At 47.0% G+C, this 18,951-nt stretch overlaps 1 long non-coding RNA gene across 1 annotated transcript in view; it reads right to left on the bottom strand.

The window, feature by feature from the left end:
* The window catches only part of LOC138249208 (uncharacterized), a 110,560-nt gene that overhangs the window by 61,831 nt on the left and 29,778 nt on the right, over positions 1-18,951 (bottom strand). The gene's annotated exons all lie outside the window — the stretch shown is intronic.

An 18,951-nucleotide genomic window follows, 5' to 3' on the forward strand; every position in this document is an offset into this window, starting at 1 on the left:
CTGAGGACTGTCTCTCCATGTGTCTCAGATTGAAGCAGGTTTGTAGACATTTCTCTGAGTACAATAGAACAATAAAAAACATTATTTTCTCAGTAAAAGTTCAAAAAGTTGTGATGGAGTCATAAATATAGTAACAGTTAGTAAATACAGGTGGGCCTTGAGCTGGCGTGGACACAATGCGGACCAGCGACTACGTGTCCAGATGTCCGACCTGAGGGGTGCGTGGTCGTTGGATTGGACTGTGTTCTAATTGTCTAACTGTTCCTAACTACATGTGGCATCTAATTTTATGGTGTTTTGGGGAATGCATGCATCCCTCTGGCCATATGTGTTTTATTTGGGCCAATCTCCGAGGACCATAGTGGTGTTGCTGTGCCTATCTATGGGATCTGATCTACGTTTTCCTGTTTGTGTGCTTGCCTACCGGTTAAGTGTTACCCCATCTGTGACCTGTCAGTTATTAACCTCAGGCTTAGGTCTCACAACCTGCCAAGACCACATACCTACATGCCAGGGTTGACGGAGAGTTCACAACGGGGAATCCAATAGTTGTGATACAACTACATTTGTGTATATAAATCTATTGCTGTGTGCATCAACATTGATTAATCCAATATTACCATTTGCCCCTCTATTTGAATTTTCAACTACACTATCAAACACACATGTCATGACAGTCACATTATCTGTAGCTTGTTGTCCCACTTCCATAGTTATTTTACTCTACCCAGTTTTGGGAAGGGCCTTTTACAATAGGAAACCTCTACTTGCAGGAAGCCACACAAAAACAGGAACACCACAAAAACGGGCAACAATGATGTGCGCAGATCAGTTAGCCACTATGGGAGCCAGAAGAACCAGTTTGTGAACCACTCCTGCTCATGGGCACCTCCCTCTTCACGCATGTCTTTCTGTAGTTGGTGCAATCCATTTTGATTTCACTTTGTATTACTTTGGTGCACTTTATCCATAAAGACTTATATCATGTCTTATTGGGTATAGATTGAAATTATAATCCATCTAATATATATTGAAAATTAACAGATCATGAAATCAATTAGGGTGGACTAATTAAAGATAGAAGATTTTCGAGAATTTAATATATTGAAAGCTTATTATTGAGAGATTATTAGTGTATTTTGTAACACTTTGGTGTTTTAATTAGTGAGTGAGTGGTAACTAATGTATGTGTATGTGTGGGTGGTTTGATTGATTTGAGGAAATTTATTTTATTTGTCTTGGGGGACAGTTTAGGTTTCTTCTTAGGCTTGTTTATTAATCTATCTATTATGTGTATACAATTATGTGAAAGCACAAAATAATTATTGATTTTTTATATGTATAGACTGTAATAAAGTAAACCTTGGAATTAGAACTAATGACTTGAGAAATATGCATCATTGCATTTAAACCACATTATTCTACTCATATCACATGTACTATGTCATCTTTAGGGTGGCCCATTATGTGTTTATACTAGCAATGCCTGAATGGCAAGTGTCAGAGTTCCATTGTCCATGTCATTGCCAGCTATAACAGTACAGCAAGATGTACCGATCGTCATGCAAACCCCACCCTCCATTGCGGTCATGAAGTCCAACACATACCGATGATGCATCACCATGAGGCGGATTGTTCAGTTCTTCCTTGTTTGCATTAAGGCTGATCTCAGTACTGTTCATCATTTTGAGCATTTCCCACCAGGTTATTTGCAACCATAAGCATTCGCATTTGTCTGCAAGGTAAAGAAGGGTATGGACCCTCCCGCTGATACTTGGGCGTCAGTGAACAGTCTAAATTACTCAGGAATGCCATTGTACTTAGCCCAGCCAAAATAATCAGCATTTCTTTTCTTTAGAGCCCGATGCAACTGTGTCATTTTCTGCCTCAGTGGGTGTTGGTACAGTTCAAACAGATCTTCTCCAGGGATGACCAGGGTTAGGGTGTGGATGGTGATGAGGGAGCAGAGGCCACGCCATCCGGGGACAAGCTGAGTGTAAGCAAACTCACTGCACTACTATCAGTTGTCCATCAGCGTGAAGGTGCCCCATTGCATGTCCAGACTGTGCAGTATTGTGCTACAGTTTTCAATTATACCCAATGGAATGGTTCTTTTGCCTCTGAAACATAAGGAATACAGTGTAAGTTTCCATACAATTATGGGTTGCCCCTTCCCTTCTAGCCACATAGACCTATGTATCTCAGTATCCCTGATCTCCTGACAATGGAAATCTACACTGTTGTTCAACCCTCTGCTACAAGACCGATTTCCCTTCATATCATCCAGGTGGATGGCCCTGCACTGAAACTCCATATCTGGCGTCCACTTGTTGTTAACGAGGACAGCCCCAGACATGCTAAGAGCCACCCTGGGACCACAGATGGAAGTGGGAGCGAACATGTTTGTGCACTGGTTGGGTGGTTTAGCTAGCTCAAAGAATCTCTTCTCTGGAAAATTTCGGACCAAATAGTGTCCTCCCTTCTAGCTACCTTTCTGCACATCCTGTCTAGCTCAGTATGGATATCGTTAAGCTAGGTGAGAAGTTACAGTGTTATAGGATTGGTCTTGTAGCGGGTCAGATTTACTACTACCCTATGGGATTCAACTTTTTTCGGTTGTATTTTGGCCCCATTTCTACATGGGTACAGGTGGGGAAGGCATTTTGCTTTTTCAGGGACTAGCTCTTCGGATAAGTAAAGCCTATCTGCGCCTACTGCATGTGCTATCAGCCAACAGACGTAACATGACCCAGCTGATATCTTGAAGCCCACGGCGGTCATGTGTTGATACCACCTGTTGTGTAAAAGAGCACTGCGTAGTGCGTGTGGAATACTAGTGTTGGGTGCGGTGTAATTATAGGTGATGTGGGAGAGATCCCTACGCAGGCGCACTGGTACTTTCTGAATAGACTCCATTAGACTAGACTGTTCTTTGGAAATGCATGGATGTGGTAGCATCACTTAGAAACAGAGAATGTTTAAATGCACGAAAACGCATAATTTATTAAACATTGTAAGCCTTGAGACAATTCTGGCAGAGATGTTCATAGTCTTCTTAATGATGGGAGTTTCTTGGTTAAAAACAGTCTAGAAAATAAGTATTTGAACCAAGGTGTGGCTTGGGATCTCGTTGGGGGTGTGGCTGCGAAACATCCTTGGGGTGGGTTGTGGCTCTTGATCCTGCTAGGTGTACTGGTGCAGCTGCTGATAATGTGATGCTCCGCTGTAGAGGTGGTGCACTTAGCGGCACAACTGCAGACCTGTTGGACAAGAGCTATGTTGGTATAAAAGAAAGAACATTTCTGTAGTTTTGGTAAGGCACCAGAAGGTGGCCCCATTATGGATACCTGGTTTGGAAAAAATAGTTATTGTTTATGTACGTATTGATTTTTATGGGTTGTTGGGTCTCCCCCCAACTCTGTGCCTAAGTGTACATCTGAATGGTATGCTTTCTGGGGTGATTCTCATGAATGTGGGTACTTTTAACTTTTAGCTGGTTCTCTGTTGTCTGTTGGCATCATCAGCCCTCCAGTACTCTAGTGTGCACAGAGGGGTGCCATCGGTGTGGGTGGTGTTTTTGACCTACACATGCTTGAGGGGGTGTAAAAGAGGAGGTGTGTCATGCTGAATGTTGGTAGTCAATCACAACATGCCTTGAGGTCACGTGTGTACCCCTCTAGTCGCAGCATGTGGTGTGCAACATGACTTTCCCAAATGGCAACAGGTGTCTTGGCTACACCCTTTTCTGGAGCTTACTTTAGGCAAGCTTTGGACTTCTTTGTTTGTTTTTGTTCTTTTCCCTAGACCTCCGATCTTTACTGTTGTGAACTGGAGGGGGTCAGAGACCTGTTCCACGACACCCATGTGCCTCTGATTTGTGGAGTTCAAAATCGGGATTTTTGCTCCCTTAAAACGGTGTGTGAGGCCTTGCGTGTTGTCTGATTGCAAGGCCTGCTGCAGGAGTGAGAACATTTCTGTGCTCTACTCTGCTCAGAACTTTGATGGGTGTTTTTGGACTCTCTTTTCTGGCACCCCACCTCTCCCTCGGACCATATCTTATTGGGCCTATAGTTCTTGGCTGCTATTGGGAAGCTCTGGGGGAAAAGAGAAGGCAAAGATATAGCTGCATGGAGAGGCTGGAATAAGGCCAGGAACTCGTCAAAGTTTGGCCGAATTATGGGAATGGACTGTGACAGCTGGTTGTCCTGGTGAAGCCCCTTTACTGACTCGACGCCATGCGGTGCTCCACAATCTATTGGAACTCATGCGTGCATTGTGAGGGTTATGGGGTCTGCGCTGCACCAAGCGCACGGGAAGCCTTGCTCCGGACACTGGAGTACAGCTTCATTTTGGAACAAAAGGGGGGCCTCCATTTTGACTGGAGGCCGTTAACTTTCTGTGCGCTCTATTGCTGCTGAAACTACACGCCAAAAGGAACTCTTGGTCCCGGCTGAGTGTTCGAGAATGGGGACCTTTTGACTTGATGATTGGAACCTGTCATGTTTGATTGATGGGTGCAGTCACCTGGGTGCCTGTTTTTTAAACACTCGTTGGGGAGCCACCCTGTCCCCCTTGTCAGGCTGCCCTCCATGTGGGGTGTGTCCAACCGACCCCACCTGGGGGATTAGCAGCAGAGTGGGGCCTAGGCTCCCGCCGGCACCAGGAATGGCAAACTCTAGTGGGAATACACGATCGACAGTCACACAGCATCCAAAATGGCAGACTCTAGTGAAGATACCCAGTCGACAACCGCGCAGCAACCCTGAATTTTCATAAATGCAAGCGAAACTTTAAATCCCTAAAGTTGTATAATTTATTTTTCTCTTGAGTTTTTGCTGCAGTGAATTTTAAGGTATGTGTGAAATGAATGCTTTGCTTTGGGGACATTAAGGTTTACTGCACCTTTGGTTTCTGTGTCTGTGTGAAAACAATTGCTTACCCAAACAGTTACCCCTCCTTGCCGTGACTGTGCCCCGTTCCTTGCTGGGCTGGTTTCCCTGTCTGTGGCTGCTGATGCCATGTACTGGTCCAACTACCTAACTCCTGTTGCAGTGGTGCAGCAGTCGACTGACTTCCCTGCAGCTGATACTATGGTGCAGTCAGGTTTCCCTGGGCTTGACTTTGCTGATGGGAATTTTGTGGGGCATGGTCCCAGCTTATTGACTTCTGCTCATGGTGTGCCTTTAGTCTACATCTGTCGACCATGTAACCCATTCTGTGGCAATCGTAGCCTTGTTTGGGTTTTTGGCTGCTGCCAACATCCCTGGTTTCTATCGTTATATCTACTGTTAAACCTTCTTGGGTCTTGTGGTGGAGTTCCATTCAGGACTGGTGCCATTTGCACGCTTGTGGTCAGTGTGTCCTCCTCGAGGGTGGTCTTCCAAAGCTTATTTTGGACCAACTTAGGGGTGTCCCTCTGGGCCTGCTGTTGTTCCTCCTTATCCTTTGCCTGTTTTCTTTTGTGAAAATGCTAAATGTGTGCTTGTATCTCCTGCCAGGGTTTGGTGTCTAGCCCTACTATGTCTTCCAAGCCACTTTGTATTTTGGTGGTCAGCCCCTTATTGAGGATGTTGTAAAAGAAGATGACCTGACGGTCTGTATCAGCCCATGGCTGTCCTGTCTCCTGTCCCCACCGCTCTGTCATCCTATCTTGAAAATCTGTTATGGTCTCCCCAATTTTCATGGTTTGTGCAATCAACCCCTCTACATCTCGACAGTCAGGGAACAATTTTCTCAGGGCCATCCATATTTGGTGCCTGGATGAATTGAATGTGGCCTCCTCATGCTCTGTGTTTATCAGCATGATTGCTGGGATGCAGGCTTGGGTGAAAACTGTGTTAGTCTGTTCCCCGATTATACTATTTAGCAAACGTTTAACATCACCTGTCGCTAGGTTTATTCCTGTGGTATTCTTCTCAAAGCATGAGATCCATTTCTCTGCTCCATCCAACAACAGTGGCAGTTTGGCTCTTAGCCCTTCCTTGTCCATCTGAGCCCATGGCACATAGATGGTCCCTGACATGCCCTTTTGTATTAAGGGACATATTCTCCTTTTGGGCAGCTCCACTGGTTTTCCCTCGACATAACGTTCTCACCTCTACAGACACTCCTGCATGTAAGGGAAGTTCCACTTGGTATCTCCCCCTCTGTGCCAGATGCAGTCTTCTGCAATGCTATGTCTTCTGGTTCAAAAGAGCCCTCCTCTGGTGAGGGTCTATCATATTGATCACTTTTCTCAGTTCAGCGGGCTAGCAGGTGGCAAAAGGGTTGAATCAAGATCTTGCCTTCCTCTTGAGCTACTGTATCCTTTGGGGTTAATTTACCTGTCTTGCGCATTCAGGAGGAGCAGCAGATGTCACCGTCGCTGCTCTCTTCATGTGCACGCAAATGTGCCTCCTTGGTCCTCAGTTTGCACCAGGTTGTCTTGGTCCATAATTTCCTGGCCAACCCCTCCCATTCACTGGAGCTCTGGTGAGGGACAGATCCCTGTTGAAAGCTTCCCTTCTGATTCAACCTAAGATTCTTTCATGACTGGGGCTCTGTACCAACCCCTGTTCTCCTCAGGTGGAGGGTGCACTGGTGTACTCTATTGTTGTGCTTCCAGGATGCAAGCTCCCTCTCTCGCTTAGTTTGCGCCACCTCCCCAGGGCTTTAAACAAATTAGATGCAGGGGGGCTATGTGGCCCCCAGCAGCCCTAGGGCCTGCCATCTCCCTGGGGCTTCACAGTAAAAGAATTCAGGGCTGCCTGGCCCTCCCTGTAGTCCCAGGGACCACCACATCCCCTGGACTTCACAGTAAAAGAATGAGGTGGGGCCACCTGCCCTCCCTTGCAGCCCTGGGTGGCAGACAGGGAAAGACAGGAAACATTGCTCTCACAAAGAGGGAACTACTATAGCAGATCCCTCTCTCTGACAGCAATGCCGGCTCCCACAGGAGGTAGGGAGGCAGCTGGGACTGCAGGGGCCTTCAGACTTCCCCTGCGGTCCTCAAAATTGTGGCAGGGTGCCCTGGGGGTCACATAGCTAGGCCCTAGGGGATGGGGTCCCAGGGGCTGAGATTGGCCTGGGGAGGGGGATTGTGCAGCCCTCCTCCCAAAAAAGAATTGAGCTATTTTGGCTAGGCTCCAGAGGATGGGGTCCCTGGGTTCAAAATCGGCCAGGAGGGTCCCCGTAGCCGAGGTTGGCCTGGTTGGGGGGGGGCGGCACATGGCCTCCATGCTCAAATAAAACTAAATGTTTAGGTTGGGCACCATGGAATAGAATCCCTGGGGCTGAAGTCAGCTTGGGGAGGGGGACCACGTGGCCCCTTCCCAAACAATACATTTAGAAGGCCAGAATCAGCTGGGGGGAGGCCAAGTGGACATGCTGCCAACTACCTCAGTGCATGGGCGAAGGCTATCCACAGTTTGGGGTTGGGTGGTTAGGGGTGTTGGCTGCAGGGACTGGCCGCAGGCCAGGCCCTTTGGTTAACCCCACTGTGCAAGGCCAAAAGCAACGCACAGCACAGGGTTGGGTGGTTATAGGGTTTGACTGCAGGGCCTGGCCACATGCCAGGCCTTATGGCCAACCCCTGCTGCGCATGGGCGGTTGGTCGGTTATACAGGTTGGCCGCAGTGCCTGGCCACAGGCCAGGCCCTGTATTCAACCCCTGATGCGCACAGCCTTTGGCCATGCACAGCATGGGGTTGGGTTGTTATAGGGGTTGGCTGCAGGGCCTAGCTGCAGGACAGGCCCTGCGCCCATCCTCTGCTGTGCATGGCCAAAGGCAGTTGGGTTGTTATAGGGATTGGCCGCAGGCGCGGTGGTGGTTGGATTAACGTATAGTGCTGAAAATTACTTACGTTAAAAAAACATTGAAATTCACAGAAAAAAACTAAGCTTACAGGGACGTTATAGTTAAGAAATGGAATAAAAAAACATAGAAATTCACTTAAAAACATATACATATATATATATGTGTATAATTACTTTTAAAAAAAAGGTTACAGGGACGTTACAGTTAGTCTTAAATGTATATATATATATATATATATATATAAAATCAACACAGCGGTTCCTTATTATTGTGACACACAGCACTACCTCGCCTGTGCCAGCCTCATAGAGGAACCAACACTGTGCATATCAAACAATTTGTGGTGATCTGAATGTTGCAGATTAAATTCCTTTACTTAAAAGTGCAGTAAAAAGTGTGAACGGTAAACAAACAACACATCTCAACCGTAGTTTTGGCCATTCTTTTACATGAATGATGGGAGTTGTAGCCCCCAAGTTTTCACCTACATGCACGTGCAAAACAGTAGCAGCTCAGGGGGATTCCTGGGGGCAGGGGGGCACGCAAGGGCAGGGGGCATTAAAACATTAACATTTATTAAAAAGGAGAAAAAAAAGTACCTTCTCTGCCGCGCGCTTCTCCTTTCTCCTGCGTCGTCGCTCCAGACATAGGCTCCCAGCCTGCCTTGCGCCAAACCTGATGCCGCTCAGAGCAGCATCAGGATTGGCTGGGAGCGACATGCCAGGGTGCTCCCAGACAAACTGGGAGCCTGTGAAAGGCTCTCTCAAGCCCGGCAACTGTGTTGCGAGAGCCTCCTGCATATGTATATACATAACATACATGCACAGTCCCCTGAGTGCAAGTCATCCCTGTGGCCCCGCCCCTTTCAAAGAAAAGGATAATAAACATGGTTTATTACCCTTTTCTTTGAAAGATTTTGCAGCTGCCGCTGCTGGTGGGGAGGCAACACTCCTCTCCCCTTATGGAGGAGCCACCCCTGGTGAAAAAAAAATAATCACTTATGTGCCGAATAGTATAGCATTTTCACAAAATGTCAGTCATAAATGGAAAAACTAACAGCAGAGTAAATTGTTGTTCCCAGTGTTAGCATTTTTTATTTAAAAAACATTGTACATATTACCATGCGCTGATTTCTTACTTGACAGTTTCTTACTTATTCTATTGACTAATTGTACTTCAGGTGATCCACTCATTCATCTACAATCCTGTGCCTTTGGTATTATCCTAATCGTGACACACACTCTGTATTCCACAGGTGTATACAGTATCTAGAGTCATGAATTCTTGGATATATGGTTCCAACTTACCACATAGCCTCGTGTCTCTGCTGCATAACCTGTAACTATCCAACATTCCACGTTCTTACAGTTCACGGACAGTTTCCATATGGTGGTATCACTGTCATTCCTGGCTGACTATCCTGCCCCCTATAGAAGGAAACAGGGAGGCAGTTCTATTAAAACCAGTGCTTAATTTGAGCTGGTGGTTTCTGGTGTGGGGGCACCGTCACTTATTTTTGGGGGCCGGCACTCATTTTTCTGCATCAGGCAATTACTGCGAGCAAAATACACATATGGGAACTAAGGGCCAGATGTAGCAATATTGCAAATTGCGACTTGCAATTTGCGAGTCCTTCCGACTCGCAAATTGCAAGTCGCAATTTGCAATGCAGAACGGTGTCTCAGACACCGTCTGCGAGTCGCTATGGGGTCGCAAAGACCCACCTCATTAATATTAATGAGGTGGGTCGCAAATTGCGGCCCCATAGCGACTATGGGCACTCGCAAACATGGAGGCCTGCTGTAGTCAGCAGACCTCCATGTTCGTGACTGCTTATAAATAAAGCAGTTTTTTTTAAGTGTAGCCCGTTTTCCTTAAAGGAAAACGAGCTGCACTTAAAAAAAATCCGAAACCTTTAGTTTCGGTATTTTTTCAGGGAAGGTAGTGGTCCCTTGGACCACTACCTTCCCTGAAAAAATAATTTGTGGTCCATTCACAAAGGGGAAGGGGTCCCATGGGGACCCCTTCCAATTTGCGAGTGGGTTACCATCCACTTCAAGTGGATGGTAACTGCGACACCATTTGCGACCGCATATGCGGTCGCAAATGGTATTGCATACCACTGCGAATCGCAAATAGGAAGGGAACACCCCTTCCTATTTGCGATTCGGAAATGCATTTTGCGAGTCAGTCCCGACTCGCAAAATGCATTTCTGCATAGGAAACTGCTATTTGCGACTCGCAAACGGCAAATTTTGCCGTTTGCGAGTCGCAAACAGTTTCCTACATCTGGCCCTAAGTAAGAAAACAAAGAAAGAAAAGCATCACAAAGGGAGAAAGCAGAATGCTGCAAGAGTGAGCTGAAGGGGCAGGGAGTGGCTGTAAATGGATTAAAGAGGCCCGAGATGACATTAGGATTACGCTGCTGCCTCAGTATTCTGTGCTCGCACATTTAATTGCAGCAGCCGCGTATTTCAAAGGAGAGCTTTGGGCGCCGGCAGGTTTTTATTTACAAATTAAGCACTGACTAAAACTTGAATCTAGGTGATTCTAGACTATAAATAAACAAGGCAGCTAAATGTCTTTAACATGGGAGAAGATATGCATGTACACTTGGCAGATTAATCCAAATGAGTTATGGGTGTGCGATAATACACATTAGCTGCTTTTTCTTTACACACTGTGTAGTTCAGTTCATTTTACAGTGATGCATAGTTTAGACGATAAGCAGTGTAACAGGAGGGTTTAAACAGTTTTGTACAGGAATTTCTAATTTTACTTCTTTAGTTTCAGTTTTGTGTATGTCTATGCCCCCCTGAATATTATAAAATCATATGATTGTTTTGGCCTAGAAAGAACAATTGAAGTAGCAACTATGAATTCATAATAATACTTTACTATCCTCAGTTATGTGTACATCCATACCCCTGGAACATTATAACCTCTTATTGTTCTAGGTAGACCAATTAAAGTGCCAATTATGATTTTATAAGAATAATCTACTATCTTCATTCTCGGTTAAGACACCAGGACAATATCAAATCAAATCAAATCATTAACATTTATAAAGCACGCTACTCACCCGTGCGGGTCTAAAGGCGCTAGGGGAAAGAGGGGGGTCACTGCTGCTCAAAAAGCCAGGTCTTTAGGAGTCTCCGGAAAGCGGAGTGGTCCTGGGTGGTCCTGAGGCTGGTGGGGAGGGAGTTCCAGCTCTTGGCCGCCAGGAAGGAGAAAGATCTCCCACCCGCCGTGGAGCGGCGGATGCGAGGGACGGCAGCGAGTGCGAGGCCAGAGGAACGGAGGAGGCGGGTGGGGACGTAGAAGCTGAGGCGTCGGTTGAGGTATTCCGGTCCCTTGTTGTGGAGGGCTTTGTGTGCGTGGGTGAGAAGTCGAAAGGTGATCCTTTTGCTGACTGGGAGCCAATGCAGGTGTCTCAGGTGTGCGGAGATGTGGCTGTTGCGGGGTACGTCGAGGATGAGGCGGGCCGAGGCGTTTTGAATGCGTTGCAGCCGATTTTGGAGTTTGGCTGTGGTCCCAGCGTAGAGGGTGTTGCCGTAGTCCAGGCGGCTCGTGACGAGGGCGTGGGCCACGGTTTTCTAGTGTCGGCGGGGATCCAGCAGAAGATCTTGCGGAGCATGCGGAGGGTGAGGAAGCAGGCGGAGGACACGGCGTTGACTTGCTTGGTCATGGTGAGAAGAGGGTCCAAGATGAAGCCGAGGTTGCGGGCGTGGTCTGTGGGGGTCGGTGCGGTGCCGAGGGCCGTGGGCCACCAGGAGTCGTCCCAGGCGGACGGGGTGTTGCCGAGGATGAGGACTTCCGTTTTTTCAGAGTTCAGCTTTAGGCGGCTGAGCCTCATCCAATCAGCGACGTCCTTCATACCCTCTTGTAGGTTGGTCTTGGCGCTGGCGGGGTCCTTGGTGAGGGAGAGTATAAGTTGGGTGTCGTCGGCATAGGAGGTGATGATGATGTCGTGCTTGCGTACGATGTTGGCGAGGGGGCTCATGTAGACATTGAAGAGTGTCGGGCTGAGTGATGAGCCTTGAGGTACGCCGCAGATGATCTTGGTGGGTTCTGAGCGAAATGGAGGGAGGTAAACTCTTTGGGAACGGTTTGAGAGGAAGAAGGCGATCCAGTCCAGGGCCTGGCCTTGGATCCCGGTGGAGCAGAGGCGGGTGATTAGGGTGCGGTGACAGACGGTGTCGAAGGCAGCCGAGAGGTCGAGGAGAATGAGGGCGACTGTTTCACCGTTGTCCATCAGGGTTCTGATGTCGTCTGTGACTGAGATGAGGGCGGTTTCCGTGCTGTGGTTGGTTCGGATTCCGGTTTGTGAAGGGTCGAGCAGGTTGTTGTTTTCCAGGAAGGTGGTCAGCTGTTTGTTGACGGTCTTCTCTATTACCTTGGCTGGGAAAGGCAGGAGAGAGATGGGGCGGAAGTTTTTCAGGTCGCTCGGGTCAGCCGTAGGTTTCTTTAGTAGGGCGTTGACTTCGGCGTGTTTCCAGCATTCGGGGAAGGTAGCAGAAGAAAAAGAAGAGTTGATGACGGCCTGGAGGTGCGGGGTGATGATGTCGTCGGCTTTGTTAAAGATGAAGTGAGGGCAGGGGTCCGAAGGGGCGCCGGAGTGGATAGAGTTCATGGTGGATTTGGTTTCTTCAGTGTTGATGTGGGTCCAGTTGTTGAGGGTGTTGGCCGGGGGTGCGGGTTCGGTGGTGTTTGGTTGGGTCTGGTGTCCGAAGCTGTTGTGGAGGTCGCTGATCTTGCGATGGAAGAAGGTGGCGAGGGATTCGCACAAATCCTGTGAGGGCGTCACGGCGTTGGCGTTGGGGTTGGAGAACTCCTTGATGATGCTGAAGAGTTCTCTGCTGTTGTGGCTGTTTTTGTCCAGTCTGTCGGTGAAAAAGTTCCTTTTAGCAGCGCGGATCAGGTGGTGGTGTTCGCGGGTAGCGTTCTTGAGGGCGGTCATGTTGTCAGCGGTGTGGTCCTTGCGCCAGGCCTTTTCGAGGGCGCAACACTTTTTCTTTGATTCTTTGAGGGTGTCAGAGAACCACAGAGGTTTTTTGGTGTTGGTCTGTCAATGCGTGCGTTTGAGGGGAGCAAGGTTGTCTGCGCAGTTGGAGATCCAGTTTGTGAGGCTGAGGGCTGCGTCGTTGGGGTCGGTGGTGAGGGTGGGTTGGTTGCTGGCGAGTGCGGAGAAGAGTTGCTCTTCGGGGATCTTGTTCCACTGTCGCTGAGGGATGGGTTGAGTGCGGAGGTGGCGGGTCTCACCTCGGAATGTGAAGTGGACACAGCTGTGGTCGGTCCAGTGTAGAGCAGAGGTGTGGCTGAAGAAGATGTGTCTGCTGGCAGAGAAGATAGGGTCGAGCGTGTGTCCGGCGATGTGGGTGGCGGTGTTCACCAGTTGTTTGAGGCCGAGGTTGGCGAGGTTGTCGAGCAGGGTGGTGGTGTTGGGGTCGTTGTTTTGTTCCAGATGGAAGTTGAGGTCGCCTAGGAGGATGTAGTCCGGTGAGGCGAGGGTATGCGGGGAGATGAAGTCGGCGATGGCGTCGCTGAAAGGGGCACGCGGTCCGGGAGGACGGTAGACGAGGGATCCTCTGAGGGTGGTCCTCGGGTCGGTGCGAATCTGAAAATGCAGGTGTTCAGCGGCGAGAGGGGTGTCTTCGGTGGAGGTGGTGACGCTGATGGAGTCTTTGAAGACGATGGCGATACCTCCTCCTACTTGATTGGTGCGGTCTTGTCTGGAGATCTTGTAGCCTTCGGGGATGGCGGTGGCGATGTCTGGAGCAGAGGAGGCGTTCATCCAGGTCTCCGTGATGAAGGGGACGTCCGGTGCTGTGGAGTCCAGGAGGTCCCAGAGTTCAACGGCGTGCTTGTGGACGGAACGAGCGTTGACCAGGATGCACTTGAGGTGGTTGATGGCGCGTGGGCTTGTGGTCGTGGTAGTTGCGTGGTGGAAGATGCATTTGCAGGAGTTGCAGGCGAAGGGTCTATGGGTGCGTTTGGGGTGAGCTTGGAAGCAGGTGTTGGAGCGCCCTGGGTTGAGGGCGTGGAGGGTGGTGGGGTCGTAGCGGATCAGCGGGGCTTGGGAGAGCTGGGGACCAGGGGTCGTGGCGCAGGGCGCGGGCCAGGCGCGGACGGGCGTAGGCGGGCTTGCCTCTGGCGCGCCTCCGGCACGCCCGCTGCGCAGTCGCGCAGCAATCGCCATATGAGGTAGGAGGGGGAGGGGTCAGCTGGGGGCGAATGGGAGCTGGGGGGCGGGGCGTGCAGGAGGTCGCGGCGGGAAAGCGCGAGGGAGGGGGGGACAGGTAGAGTGAGAAGAGCTGGGGGAGGGGGGATTAAGGGTGGAGGGGGGTGAGTGTTAGGAGGTTTAGGAGATTAGGGAGAGAGATAGGAGTAGGGTTGTGAAGATAGGGGGGTTGTAGAGGTGGGTGAGGGTGAGAGGTAGAGTGAGAGGATAGGAAGATAGGTAATAGAGGGGGTGGCGGGAAGGGGGGAGAGATAGAGAAATAGAGAAAATAGATAGATAGAGAAATCGATAGATAGGGAAATAGATAGAGAGATAGGTAGATAGGAGGAGGTGGAGAGTGAGGGAGTTAGATAGTGAGATAGAGAGATAGAGAGATAGGTAGATAGGAGGAGTGAGGGAGGTAGATAGCGAACGGGTTAGATAGGGGTGATCGAGAGGGGGAGGCGAGTGAGGGAGGGGGATGAGGCAGGAGGGGAGGCGCGGGGAGAAGAAGACGGAGGAGGCAGAAGAGCCGAAGGCAGAAGATAGAAGACAGAAGACAGAAGAACAGAAGACCGGAAGAACAGAAGAAAAGAAGACCGGAAGAACAGAAGAACAGGAGAACAGGAGAACAGGGAACCGGAAGAACAGAAGAGCAGGAGACCAGAAGAACAGAAGAACAGGAGACCAGAAGATCACAGAAGAGCAGAAGATCACAGAAGAGCGGAAGATCACAGATGAAGATACGGAAGACGAGGAACAGAAGGCAGAAGACAGGCAGAAGACCTCAGAAGAAGATGAAGAAGAAGAGAGGTGACAGGAGAGGCAGAGAAGCACACAGAAGAAGAGAGAGAAGACGGGGAGAAGAAGAGTACAGAAGAAGATTACAGACGAAGAGCGAGGAGGAAGAACAGAGAAGAAGAAAAGAAGAAAAGAAGAAAAGAAGCAGGAGAGAGGGTGAGTAGCGCGGGGCAGGGTGAGGGGCTGGGAGGTGGGGGGTACTTACTGTGAGATGGGTCTCAGGAACTCAGGAACCTGGAGTAGCTGGAGGAGCTGCAGCGGCAGGGGGAGCGACCTACCCTTGGGTCATAGCCAGAGTTCTGTCTCTGACAGTAGAAAAAATAGGGAAAATCGTCTTCAGACAGTATTTTTCCCCAGTACACAAGTAAAATAGCTATTATTAAAACAATGCACTATAAAATGTATTCTAGAGATTTCTCATTGACCCCTGGCTGATAACTAAAGTAAATATAAGTGACACAAAAAAATAAATCACATTTGAGGGCACGGAGGACACACTTCACAGGTGGTTTCTCGGTGGCCTCTTTTGCTGTTACTGGGAGGGCCAGGGGTCGTGTTTGGGCGGGCCTGGCCCTCCGGGCCTGCCCGGCACTGGAGCAGCCGTGCCCCGGGGACCCCCTCACCCAGGCCTGGCCGCCGTCCGGGTGAAATAACCGCCCCCACCGCCCGCATCAGTACACACCCTCGGCAGCGTTGGCCCGCGGATCCCAGGGATGCCGGGAGACGGTGGGGCCCCCGAAGAATCGCAGCTGCACCCAGGGGTCCCCCGACTTTCCCGCCAAACGAAAGTGGGAACTACAATAGAGGTGAAAGTGTTGATTTAAAAGACACAGCCCACAGGGCTAAGAGAATTTAAAGCTCAGTAATGGAAACTGTCTAAGGGTAAATTCAAATGCATTGCTCTGAACTAAATGAATTATATTCTACTCTCAAATGAAGGGATTGAAAAATTAGACATAGTTTTTCATCAAGAAGAGGGATAACACACTGGGGTGTGATGAACATAAGGATGCTTATAAACAGGAGAGAAGCTTGCAGCTTAAATTTCATAGATGGGTTGTAAACATTGGAAACAAAGGCACCGCAGGCCTGAATTAAAAAGGTTAACTTACACTTTTGTGTAAGTTTATGATTTTGTTTGCAAATGGCAAAGGAAATGTACGAGTCATATCTTTATGACTGCGTGGTGGAGACTCTGCACATAAAAAGATAGTAAGTTGTAAAAATGCTACTGGTATAATTGCTTTGTGAATTGCAAAAAATCTTAAACTTCCACAGAAGTATAATTTTACCTTCAATAACTCATAACTAAATGGGCAACAAACTGATATAAGTTTGATTCTGAAGTTTTGAACTGGAGCCAATATTTTAACTTGAAACCTTACTTAAGAGCAGGAATTATACTTACACTCGAATGAAGTATGATACAGAGGAAATTTGTAAGTCCAGATCAAAGAGATACTTTATTTTATCTTTATGGGATTTGTAAAGTCGTAATGGCAGAATTAATGGAGTTTATTACGATCAATCTTAAAGATGTTTGTTATTTATGTTATATGTTGACAAGATATTTTCTTCTGGTTGCTGTATAATACACAGATCTGATTGCAACTTTGTAGTTATAGTTAGGTCAAAATTTCCATAGTAAGGGTGTTTTTTGTTTTGCTAATAACTTTGGTGCTATTTTCTGAATCTTCATGTCACATTCCAAATAAAACATTTACCCACTGCAGCTCCTTCCTGGAATGTTTCGGGGTGATCTGTCAAATGGGGACTGAGAAAATGGTGGCCCACAAATATTTTTCCCTCCATGGAATTTCCATTAGAATTTTAGACAGTGCTACAGCCAAAACGGCTGAACAGATTACATTAAATTTGGCAGAAAGTTAGACCTTTACCAAGAAAGAGTGCTTTTTGTAATTTGGTGTAAATCTGTTCAGTAGTTATAAAGAAACTAAGGCTAAATATTTATAGATATATTGACAGTAGGTGTCCAGATATTTTCTAATTGGCCTGTTTAAAGGGGATTAGTCAACCTTGATTGGTTGGTCACAATCTGAACCAGATGTTGTTGCAGCCATTACAGGACTCAGAAGCATGGCCCCTATGTCCTGAAATAGGATTAAAAAATATATAAGGCAACAAGTCGAGTACTACCTGACCCCAAACGGCCTTCGTTGACTGGCCATTACATTGATACAATTTGTGGCAGCCATTACAGAACTCTAGGACATGATCCCTATTCAAATGCAATGTAGTAAAAGCCTGTGTTAGGAATTCACAAAAACAAGTAGATATAAAGGGTGATAACAGACTTTAGTCACAATATAAATCATTTGTTGATGGTACCATAATAATATTACGCATTGTGGTGTATTGGAAGGTGATTTTATCCTGTGCAAAATGCTGATCCTCTGCTTGAACTTGATGAACCATGTTTGAGAAAAAACTATTTTTCTTCATGATTTTCTCACAGAGGACGTATACTGTCCAAAAGCTAAAATGAGAACATATTTTCCGTAAATTCACACTATCCTCCTCTGCCATGTGAGCATAACGCATTGAGTAAAGCATGTACTTTCAACGGAAGCAACAGCCTGTCAGCTGATTCCCTAGTGTTCTACTGAAGCTTTCCTCAGTGCTATGATGAACAACTAGTGCACTGACATTCTTGTTAATGACAAAAGTGTGGCACACCTGAATCCATCTTTATTGAAATAAATAAGGGGGTGTTTTTACCCAACAAATTATGGTTACTTCTGTAGAAAGAAAAGCAAGGACACATTTTGTATGGATTGTCAAATATCTTCCACATCCTTTTCATTAAAAGATTTTGACATGCAGACTGCAATATGTATTTTTAATAGCAGCAGCAGCCTTCCAGTTAATTCCCTGGTAATGAACTGCAGCTTTACCACAGTGTTGTAATGAGCAGCTAGAGTGCCAACATTTTGTATTTATGACAAAAGTATAGCACAACAGACCGCCATCTTGATAAAACCAAAGCTATAAAACTGAAAGCATTTCCTACAAAAGATGCTTCAGTAAATGAAGAAATGACGATCCATGCAGAGGAAAAAAGTTAAGAAGTGGTTTTAAAAAAGGTGTTAGAAATAGAAATAAACACCCACAAGAACCAAAACAACCTCTGACAAAGCCAATAGTCCTAGCATTGGCCACCAGCCTTTTGGGGATTCTTGGTTATTTTGTCATGTTTCTTGCAAAACATTATTGTTCGGAAAGCCACCGGGCCCTCATTAAATCTAAGCAAAACAATGGCTAAAAGAAAAAGTGTTTTTCTGGTATCAGAAAGGTACACATTACAATGGTGCATCTAGGAAACTACCTTGTGTGTGGATGTGCCCCTTGTGAAAGGGAAGCATGTCATAACTCATAGTGAGGTCTGTCAATTGCTAAAGTAAGCTAACGTTCCTCCTTGATCCTTGTTAGAGTGGAGGGAGGGGATGTAAATGGCAATACTTGTCTAATGGATGAAGACTGGTTGAAAATGCCTATAAGTAATGTCATACATACATTTAGTAAAATCAAAAGGCTATAGCTAAAACTGACCTAAGAAAGTCATCAGTTTTGCTTTGGCTGCTAGCTTCGTTTTTGAGAAAGAAGGGAAGAAAGTAAGAGGAAGGACAAAAGGTAGGAAGGTAGACAAAAAAGGAAGGAAGGCAGATGAAAAAGGAAGCAGAAGGGCAAAAAAAGGAAGGAATGCAAAAAGCAAGGAATGGAGGGAGGCAAAAAGGGAAGGAAGGAAAGCAAAAAGGAAGAAAAAAGTGAAGAATGAAGGAAAGCAAAAAAGAAAGAATAAAAGAAAAAGGAAAAAAGCAAGACAGAAAAAAGAAAAGACAGAAGGTAAGCAAGAAAGAAGGAAAGAAAAAAGAAGGAAAAAAGCTAAGAATGAAAAAAGAAAGGAAAAATGAAACAATAAATAAAGGAAAGTAAGAAGGAAAGAAGTCAGAAAAAAGTAAGAAGAAAAGAAAAGGAAAGGAAAGGAAAATAGGAAAGAAGGCAAAAAGAAAGTGAAAAGGAAGAAGGTAAAAGGAAATAATTAAAGAAAGAAGGCAAAGAGAAGGAAAGTAAAGAAAAAAGGCACAAAAGAAAGAAAAAGGAAAGAAAAACAGGT

Source organism: Pleurodeles waltl, chromosome 8 (assembly GCF_031143425.1).
Source record: "Pleurodeles waltl isolate 20211129_DDA chromosome 8, aPleWal1.hap1.20221129, whole genome shotgun sequence".
NCBI lineage: Eukaryota > Metazoa > Chordata > Amphibia > Caudata > Salamandridae > Pleurodeles > Pleurodeles waltl.